Here is a 9,361-nt window from a genome sequence, read left to right as displayed (position 1 = left end):
AAATGGACCACCTAGCATACCTTATCAGCTTCAACACAGGAATGCAAATGGTCTGAAAATAAATGCACACCGGAAAAAAAAATTCCACGTCTGTCTTTTCCAGGGCCAAAGGAAACACTAAGAACCTGTCCAGGGTTCTAAACTGTTCACACAGAAAGGAAAATCCATTCTATATGTCATGGGCATTGAGCCTCTTTCAACTGGTGGGACAAATTCCATTTTGGAAAAAGCTGATGGACACATTCCCGTGGTGGGTGGGCCACAGGCCAAAGTGGAGAGGCAAAATGCCATCGTATTCTAGCTTAAAGCTCTTGCTACCCCTCAGCTAACTTCTGAACCTGGGCCTAGCAGATGCTCACAGGAAGGTTACAAGAACTTCAGAAAAGTCTGGCTGGATCAGACCATTTGATCCAGCGTCCTGCTCATGCAGTGGCCAACCCACTGACCAGAAGACATGAGTACAATGAGAAGATCCAGCCCATCTTCCCCAGTAACTCATGAATAGGCCCATAGTCTCTGATTCTGGAGGTAGCTTAGAACCAGCAGACCCCTTGGCCATAAATAGTTTTCACCTCCGTGAATTTGTCCAGTTCTCTCTCAAAGCCAGCTAGAATGGTGGTCATCCCTACATCTTACAGAAGTGAACTTGATAGTCTATGTGTTGTGGGGAAAAGTCCTTCCTTGGATCCGTCCTGCAGCTCCCCCAATCAGCCTCACAGGAGTCCAGTGTTTGGAGGCGGGAAGGAAAATGTCTCCCTGCCCACATTCTCCACACCATGGCATGATTCTGTGCCCCTTTCTCATGTCTACCCTCCCTTGCTCTTCTGAACTAAACAATTAAACTAACCTTCCCAGTCAGGTTACTCTCTTAAGAAGTGGCTCAAGAATTCTCCTTCATTCCTCTGGTCCTAGCATCTCCACCCGTCCCCGGGAGTGTCATCTTGTGCCACTACCAATTTTTTCTGCCTGGGCTCTTTTTCTGAAGTATGTACATTTTGCTTAGGCTAGCTGACGTGTGTCCCAAAGTCCTTGCTGTTTCCCAAGGGCACCTCTGTGTTCTGCCAGGAGGCAGGGGTTCTTTTGGGATTTGGAGGCAATGAGGACGCCAGTAGGTGAAGGAAGAGTAATGCTTTATTTAAGGAATGAAAGTATCTGCAGCCAAACAAAACAGCATTTATTCCTTGCAAGATTTACATCTTCTCTCCTTCAGCTGCCTGGAACCCCGGCCAGGCAGCGAGAGAGACCCCAGGCCATCAGTCACAGCATCCGGCACCTGATCTGTGTAGAAGCTCCCAAATTCAAGCTCTCACCCCCCTGGTTTTATAGTTGAATGCTTCTGCCTCACAAGCTCCCGTTCTATGCATGCCCAAGACCTGGCCTTTGAGCTAAACAACTCCAGATTAATCTAGGATCCTCCCGAATGCTCTATGCTTGGAACACAGCACTGTCTTCTGGCAAGGGGAATGTAAAAAAAGAGAAAAACACATTCCATTGTAACCGAAGAACTCAACATACTTGATAAGGGCAGTATGAGGGAAAATGAGAGATACCAGGCCTAACTCCTTGCCAAACAATGTCTTCCACATGTTTCCAATACACCCTGTTTGTAAAACAAGAGGTCTGGCCATGGGAGAAGAAGGCATTTAATGTCAAGGGAGATTTTCTGCCCTTGGACAGAAAGGTTTCTGGCAGAGCAGCCAAGAGCTGGCACATCCAGCGGGATCCAGTGCAACAGCGATCTGCAGGGGCCTTTACTCCAGCAAGTGTCCACGGATGGTGGGGTGCTGGACAGGGGCCTCCCAGAGTTCCAGGGCTGCGAATGAAAGATTCAGGACTCCAGCCATGGTGAGCCACTCCTGAAACGCTGCCTCTGTTTTTGGCTAAACCCAAGTGTAATACTGTTCTCGGCAGTTTAAAATCTGATATGCCCTTTCTCTAAGTAGTATGTATGAAATGGGCTTTGGAATTTGCACTCAAGGCAGAATCCTGCTCTTTTGCTCTGCACATTGGCCTGGACTGCAGGGTTTCCAGGAACAATGTGTCTCACCTTGGGGTGAATATTTATCCCTTAAAAATAGACTCAGTGTTCGATCTTCTTATTTTGCTCTTAATTTCATGCTCTCCTTTTAAAGAGAAACATAAATGACCCTAGATTTCTAAAACGTTGTCCATCGGAGTTTTGTACATACACTTTGAATTTATTTTTCAGGGTGGGGAGCATAATATATGGCTGGGGTAGACAGATCCCTGATCACCCCCAGCATCGCTGAAGCATGGGCAGTGGCCAGGAATATTGGGAGCTGTGGTCCAAATGGGCCCGGAACTCTGCTAGATCCCTACATCGGGTGGCTGGTTGTGGAGCCCCTGGGACTCCAGGCCAGGGAGAGCATTTCCGTTCGAGTGAGTCCCATTGAATTCAATGGGGCTAGTTTTGCCCCCGAGTGCTTAAGTACAGTGTTCTACTGCAACAGTTCCTCTCCGTTTTATCTTGCACGTGTTTCGCTTTTGGGTGTCCCCTTACCTGCCCAGATCTCACCCACAGTGGATTAGCCAAAAGCCTTTTTCCTGCTCAAAGCCTGTTTTAGAAGAACCCGAGAAAGCTCCAGCATTCTCTGGCATTTCCAGCTCCATCCATTTGAGCCCCAGAGGAGCCCGGCACTGAAAAGAGGCGATGCGCAAGCTCACGAGACGAAGGGGGGAGAGCGAGAGCGCGCACACGTGCAAGGGCGCTTCCACCTGTGCTGCACAGGTTGGGTGCGGCTTGTGACGCCTGGCGTCCTCGGGGCACCCCTGTTGGTGGAAGGGGATTACGGGGGCTTGATTTCAGGGAGAGAATCGAGGTGCAGGGCGGCAGGAGGTGGGTCGAAAAGCGGCTCATCCACGGGGAATCCGATGAACCAGGGATGCTCGGGGCCCCTGTGCTTTTATTTCAGCACGGACCCACGTTCAGCGAGGTCGTGGGGCAGGCGGCCTCCGCAAGGATCGGGGCCCCCCAGCCCAAGTGGGGCCGCCTCTAACGCCGCCTCCGCGCCCGGGGCGGGCGAGCTTGTTTTGCAAAATTGCATCCCTTATCGGAATCCCGTCTGCTGTCGGGAAAGGCGGCAGGACTTGAAGAGTTTCCCTGGATAAATCAGCAAGCCCCCTATGCACAAAGAGTAAGTGGGGAGAAATAATGTAAATTTACGAGTGGCAGGAAGGGGGGAAAAAAGTATCTTGGCAGCGGTGGGATTCGAACCCACGCCATCGAAATGACTGGAGCCTAAATCCAGCGCCTTAGACCACTCGGCCACGCTACCGCACGGCTTAGAGAGGACTCTGGACTCTACATAAGGGACCCAGCAGCTTCCCTGTGCGTCGTCTGCGTCTTGTCGCTTCCTCGTAAAAGGGAACGGAGCTCGTTCTGCGTTGCAACCATGTTTTCTCAAGCTTGGTCCGTTCTGGGGACCTAAAATGGTTTCCCTCTCCTTTAAGCAAAAGCAATGCATATATATACCAGCACGTAGGACTTCCCTTACAGTTTAAGGATTATTTATCTTAATGGGAGTTGTCAAAATAGGTGCTACCCACCCGCAGAGAAAAACTAATCTCAGAAACCGGGGGGGGGGGAGAGCGGTAAGGGGTTGAACAAATTACGCAGACATGAGCAAACCCCCCCCCGCCTTAATGCACGCGTCGAATGGCGCCCTCCACCTGCCGCTACTGCGGGTGCTGTTGTGCACTGTCGACACAAGGTGGCGCTGGTGCTCCAGCATTTTTTCCGTAGGGTAAGACTTTAAACACCTTCATCTCATTTCATTTCCAGACCTCTCCATAGCCGGAGTTCTCTGCGAGGTTCGGCTCAGGACAATTCATAAAATTACAAACGGCAAACGCAGAGAATAACATTATCAGTGTAGAAATAAAATGTCAATATACACCATTTAAAGAGATTTAAGTGTGCAATCCTAGGCCAGTTTAGATACAGAAAAGGCCTGCAAATCCTAAGAAGTGCACTTTTTCTGCCTGGCGGAGGATTGCAGCCTTAAACAGCTGAAAACTATTTCAATAAAAACACTAGGGATGCTGAAAAGACAGCGGAAATGGATGCCCAATGGTAAGCCGTTAGAAACCAATAAATACACAAATTACTTTGTCTTCTGCACCTGCCCTATTTAATGCTCGTGTCATTCCCAAAAGCTTTTCCACGGGTTTCTTCATGGACCCTGCAGTGTGCGGCAAAAGAGGGCGACGCTGGGCTGTCCAGTGCGAGCTGGACTTCAGCCATGGCTGCACTGTCCTGTTCTTATGCTAGACTGGACAGCAGCCTGGTTCCAGGAATCATTTACCCTGCCATCCGCTTTTGTGGCTTCGGCCCAGGTGCAGCGCCTCCGCCTACCAGGTGCCCCGAGTCATGGTGGCAACGACGAGGCACCCCGCAAATGCCAGGCTGTGCGCGCGCGCCTGGGTCGGGGACGAGCGCCTGGCCTATTATCCTTCGACCGTGCTTTGAGGGTGTTGATTTTTGTGCGCATTCTTGCGTAGTACTGATCATTATTGAAATTGATGGGGGGGGGGTCCTGCCATCTGGATTAGTGATGTGTGTAGAGGTAGGGATGAGAAGCAGTGTGTGTGCGCGCGCGCGCGCGCGCCCCCGGCCCTGCTCCCCGTGCATGGCTTGGATCTGCGTTTCAGCTGCAGCTTCTCTTCCTCCCGAGCTGAGCGGGTTGGCTTTGCGCCCGCCCCCCGCCGCCCCCATGACGGGCTTGCCTCGCGTCCCAGCTGGGGTTTTCCGCTCCAGTTATTGCAGCTATGGGGGTGGATTCCAGAAATACACGGGCTTTATCGCGCCCCCCCCCCCGCGTTGCGAGGGGAACAGGTGTGCAGGATTAAACGGGGCAAGAGGAGAGGAGAGCGATGGGCGGCCCTTTCCAGGCCTTAGGATCGCCTCCCCTACCCGGCGGCTTCTCCAAGTGGGGACTGCAGCGCCCATGATCCCCGGCTGGCAGCACCCTCCCGGCTTGCGGCTCCTCCTCCTGGGCTGAGCGAAGGGGCGGGCGAGCGAGCGGCGAGGCAGGAGCGAGCGGAGCGGAGCGCAGCGCTGGGAGTGCTGGCTGCGCCCCAGTCCCGGAGGAAGGCGGCGGCGCGCTCCGGCCTTGGCACGCCTTGCTCGGCCCGCGGCTCGCCTGCCAGCCTCGCCCAGCGGCTCTGCGGCGGCGAAGGGAGGCCGAGAAGGAAGGGGGGACGCCCGCCGGCCGGAGGAACCTGCCCCGCTTTCGCGAGGCTTCTCCTGCGTGCGGATTTCTGCGGAAAGGTAGGCCAGGCGGTGGCGGCGCCGCTTTGCGCGCCAGGCAGCGCGGGCCTCGTGAACGCACACGTGCGTCTGCGCGTGTGTGTGTGCGCGCGCGTGCACGCGTGCACTTGTGGCGCTGGGTGTGTGCACCGAGGGCTGCGTCGTGGCAGGCAGCGCCGGGAGCGTGTTGTTCGGGGACCTGCCCTTTGGAGCCCCGGCCCGCTCTCCCTGCTCTCCGCGGGCGCCTGCAGAAATAAAGGTTGAGGGGCTTTGCTGATTCCCCCCCCCCATGAGCCGCCTTGGCCCAGGTAGGCGTCACCTCCTGCCTCCCCCTCCCCGGTTTTTCTGCTTGTGAGCCCCGCTCCCCGAAATCCTTTCCTCGGCCGTCCATCCCCCTTTCCAAAGAGGGGTGCGCGCAGGAGACGGGGCCTTCCAAAACGCGCACCGGCTTTCGCGCATTTCAGCCTAGCCGTAGCAAATGGTGTGTTTTCCCCTTCCTTCTGGTCGGTGGACACGGGGATTTTCTGTTCCTAGAGAAGCCAACAGACGGGCACAGCCACCCGTTTTGCCTCCGAGTCGAGGTGTCGCCCACTCACTCCACTGTCTGTCTGAATTCGAAATTTTTCTTGGAAATTTCAGCGCTGTTGCTAATCTTCGTGTTGGCAGCGCTGATCAGAGTTGCGGAAACAGAAAGCAAAGGGGACAGATGGGAAGTGAGAGTTTCAAGCTCCCGTGTTGACAGACACAACGTCCATTGTGTCATTTTATCACTCATCGGGACCCAGAAGGGTGTGTGTGCGCGCGCGCGCGGGCTCTTTTGGTTCTTCCCCGTTTATGATCTTTCAAGGGGGCTAATTTTTCTTTTCTTGTTGCAACTGTTGTTTTGAGTCCCTCCAGTATGATGTCCTTTAATGCAAGTGGATTCCAGAAAAGAAACGAAAAGATAACTCTGCTTTAGTTTACTTCAGGGAAAAGGGGTGTGTGTTGGGGGGATACAATTCAAAATGGAAAGAGAAAGAATGTGGGCACTGTTTTAAGCTTTAGGGCACCTTGACGGAGTCTGGTGCCTTTAAGACTTGATGGACAGCAGCTCCCAGTATCCCCAGCTGGCAACATCCATGTTATTAATACCGTTCTGCAAGACCACACCCTGAATACTATGTCCAGTTTCAGACGTTGCCTTTTAAGAAGGATTCAGATAAATTGGAACACGTTCATCAAAGAGCCACAAAGGTGATCTGGAACTAAGCCCTACTAGGAAAGATTAAAGGAACTGGGTATGTTCAGCCTGCGGAAGAGAAGACTTAAAAGCATGGAAGCGGGCAGCACTTCTCTGCCACCCGGGACTGTAGGGCCTGAAATGAGAGATTTTAGTGTGCAGGAGGCAGATTGTGTTGAAAAACAGACGCACTTTCTAATGATCAGAGTAGCCAGAAATGCTGCCAGTTTGCTATGGGGTGATGAGGCCCTGCCATAATTCCAGCAAGCAGAGACTGGACTGCCATCTGTCCGGGATGCTGTAAGTTGGGTCTTTGCCCTGAGCAGGGTGTGGACTCAGACTTGGATCCTTCCAACTCTCCAGGTCTCTGGAGGTGGTGGGCGTTGTAATGCAGCCCGCCTGGAAAGGATGTTTCTTATCCCATAAGAGTAGTGATGGTCTTCAGAATGCCACGAGGCTCTTTGTCTGTCCCTTAGCCGAGAGTCCCTTGTGTTTTCCATTTGCTGTGATCTGAGGGATCACCATTCAGGGAAGGAAATTGCTTCCCAGTTCATGAGTATTACTCTTACTACATTTTGATGCTGCACCCGTTTTTGTCCTCTTGTGAGAAACCCAGGACGGCTTGCGTACTTCTTCTACACTTCATTTTGTCTCCCCAGCAACTCCAAGGGCTGGGAGGGAGACCTTGGAGAGCAAGTTCTCCGCAGAGTAAAGGATACTGAGCTGGACAAGCCCGTGGGCAGACGTTAGTTTCATGTTTTGTTTTGCTGTCTTCCCCAGCTCTGCAGCTTGGGTTGCTGGCATGTCACCTGCTGTGCAGGAAATTTGAGTGTGACTTGCTTGGTTTGTGTGTCTGTCAGTCTGTGGGAGACTGTGATGGGGGGGAACCCCCTTGCAGCATTAAGTTGGATTTGATGGTCCCCAAGGTCGCCTCTCAGAGCTGAAACAGCTTTATTAAAAGTCGTGGTGCCACCAGCCCCGAAGTTACAGTGGCAGTTCTCCTATTGAGTTTTTTAATATCTCTATTCCAATTGTGCCTGTTTCTGCTGCCCCGGTGTTTTGCTGTATGTTGATGATCTGGGATGAGCCAAATATCATGTCAGTTATATTGCTGTGCATTACATTGCTTTACTGCCTATAGCCAAAGCAATTTGGGCAGTTCACAACATGTTGAGTCATCCATCCAGATTTCAGCCAGGCCCAACCCTGCTTAGCTTCCAAGATTGGGCAGGATCAGGCCCTTCAACACAAATTTCTGTGGGAGCCTATTTTCCAAGCACTGTCTTCCCTTTATGGCCAGGACATCTCCAATTATATTATATTGTTTTATATTGTTATTATTTATTTATTGTTGTAAGCCGCCCCAAGGCTTTGGCGAATGGCGGCATAGAAGCTTTCTAAATAAATAAATGAAATGTGCTCCCGCTATGTTTCTTGGCCAATTAATGCATCCTAAGGACTGAGAGGAGAGTCAGTGGCATCTTCTCCTGCTGTTTTTCAGTAAACAGGAAAATAATACAGGCACGGGCAATGTACCTTCAGCAGGGATAGCCAAACTCATCATAAGAGTTGCAGAATATTATTGCAGAATGATCTAGCACAGGCTTTCCCAGTCTGGCCTCCCCTGGAGTTATTGGGCCACAGTTTCCATCATCCCCGAGCCAGTATGATTGTGCTGGCTGTGGGTGATGGAAGCCATAGTCCTGGCATCTCTGGAGGTGTTTGGAAAGACGAGTGTAACTCAATACTTCTTGATAATATGGCACACTGTAAATTTCTATATGGTGTGCATATTTTTGTTTGGCTGGATCAAATTTGGGCACCAGGAAGGACTTTCTGTCTGCCTTGCTTTTCCTTTTGTGTAGTATTTGGGGGCCACTGGAAAACAAAACCAGCATATGCTTTTTGCCAGTGAATGTGCAGAAAAGTCTTGCAGAAAAAGTGGCATGTTATCAGCACAATTCTACCCCTGAGCTAACTCCCTGGCAAGGGTGAGCTGTTGAACACACCGAGATCTACCTTTGGGAAAATAGGATCAGAAGGCAAAAGAGTTTTTGCAATAGGCTGTTGTGCATTTTAATGATTTCACTGTTACATAAGGAACCCAAGACAGTGACAGTCTGAGTGTTTATTCAGGGAAAAGCAACCCAGCTTCTGCAAACGGGAGTCCCGGGGACAATACTAGATAACCCAGAAGATTCAGAGATCAGGCCACAGGGTTAAAAAAAAAAAGCATACATTTGCATATGCTAATTTACATAAAGGCTGTGTGTGTGTGTAAAGGATCTTATCTCTGAAGGGCATTTCTGTGTCTAAATAAATAGATACGGAGAGGATGGCATTTGATTTCAGAATAAAATACCCCAGGCAGAAAGATTCAGCAGGGGCAGCCGGAGGGGAAGCGCATCTGGGCCACAAGCCAGCTGATTCGGGGGATCAGAAGCCGCGGAGTTCACGGGTCCACAGCAGTGGGGCAGATGGCTTCCCGCATATTTGGGGCTCCAAGGGAAGGCTTTGCCTCTGCAGAGTGCACACCGAGAGACTGCAGCCTCCTCATTTCTCGGTGGAGAATTTTGCTGGACCCCCGTGCGCTTGCGGGCTGTTGCTGTCGCATCGCCGCATGCAAATGCCTCCGGTCAGCAGCTCGGCTCATTGACAAGCTCACGTGCTTCTTTGTCCACATAAGCGCCGCTTTCTGGCCAGGGAGCAGACGGAGGAAGGAGAGAAGCGTCGCAAGCGCCGCTCCGTGGAGCCAATCCCTGCACACAGTATACGCTGAAATTATGTAACCTCCCAGGTCCAGTGCTCCAGCCCGTTGCAAAATAGCATTCCGCTCAGTTAAGCCCTGTAGTAATGGAGAGAGTAATTGCATT

At 51.7% G+C, this 9,361-nt stretch overlaps 1 protein-coding gene and 1 non-coding gene across 5 annotated transcripts in view; one reads left to right on the top strand and one right to left on the bottom strand.

The window, feature by feature from the left end:
- Positions 1-3,214: 3,214 nt before the first annotated feature.
- On the bottom strand, positions 3,215-3,296 carry TRNAL-UAG. Its single transcript has one exon. It is a non-coding gene; the product is annotated as a tRNA-Leu (tRNA).
- A 1,809-nt stretch (positions 3,297-5,105) lies between these two features.
- Positions 5,106-9,361, top strand: part of EEF2K (eukaryotic elongation factor 2 kinase) — a 48,428-nt gene continuing 44,172 nt past the window's right edge. For 2 of the 4 annotated variants that reach the window (XM_044433322.1, XM_044433317.1), the window contains exon 1: positions 5,106-5,290. The gene's annotated coding sequence lies outside the window, so the exon portion shown is untranslated. Of the gene's footprint in view, positions 5,291-5,467; positions 5,578-9,361 lie in introns of those variants that run through there. The other 2 variants (XM_044433321.1, XM_044433320.1) reach the window with 2 other exon arrangements.

The sequence above is a fragment of the Varanus komodoensis genome, unplaced genomic scaffold (genome assembly GCF_004798865.1).
Source record: "Varanus komodoensis strain SLA01 unplaced genomic scaffold, ASM479886v1 scaffold26, whole genome shotgun sequence".
NCBI lineage: Eukaryota > Metazoa > Chordata > Lepidosauria > Squamata > Varanidae > Varanus > Varanus komodoensis.
The sequence above is the reverse complement of the archived record's forward strand: the minus strand, read 5'-3'. Positions and strand labels throughout refer to the sequence as shown.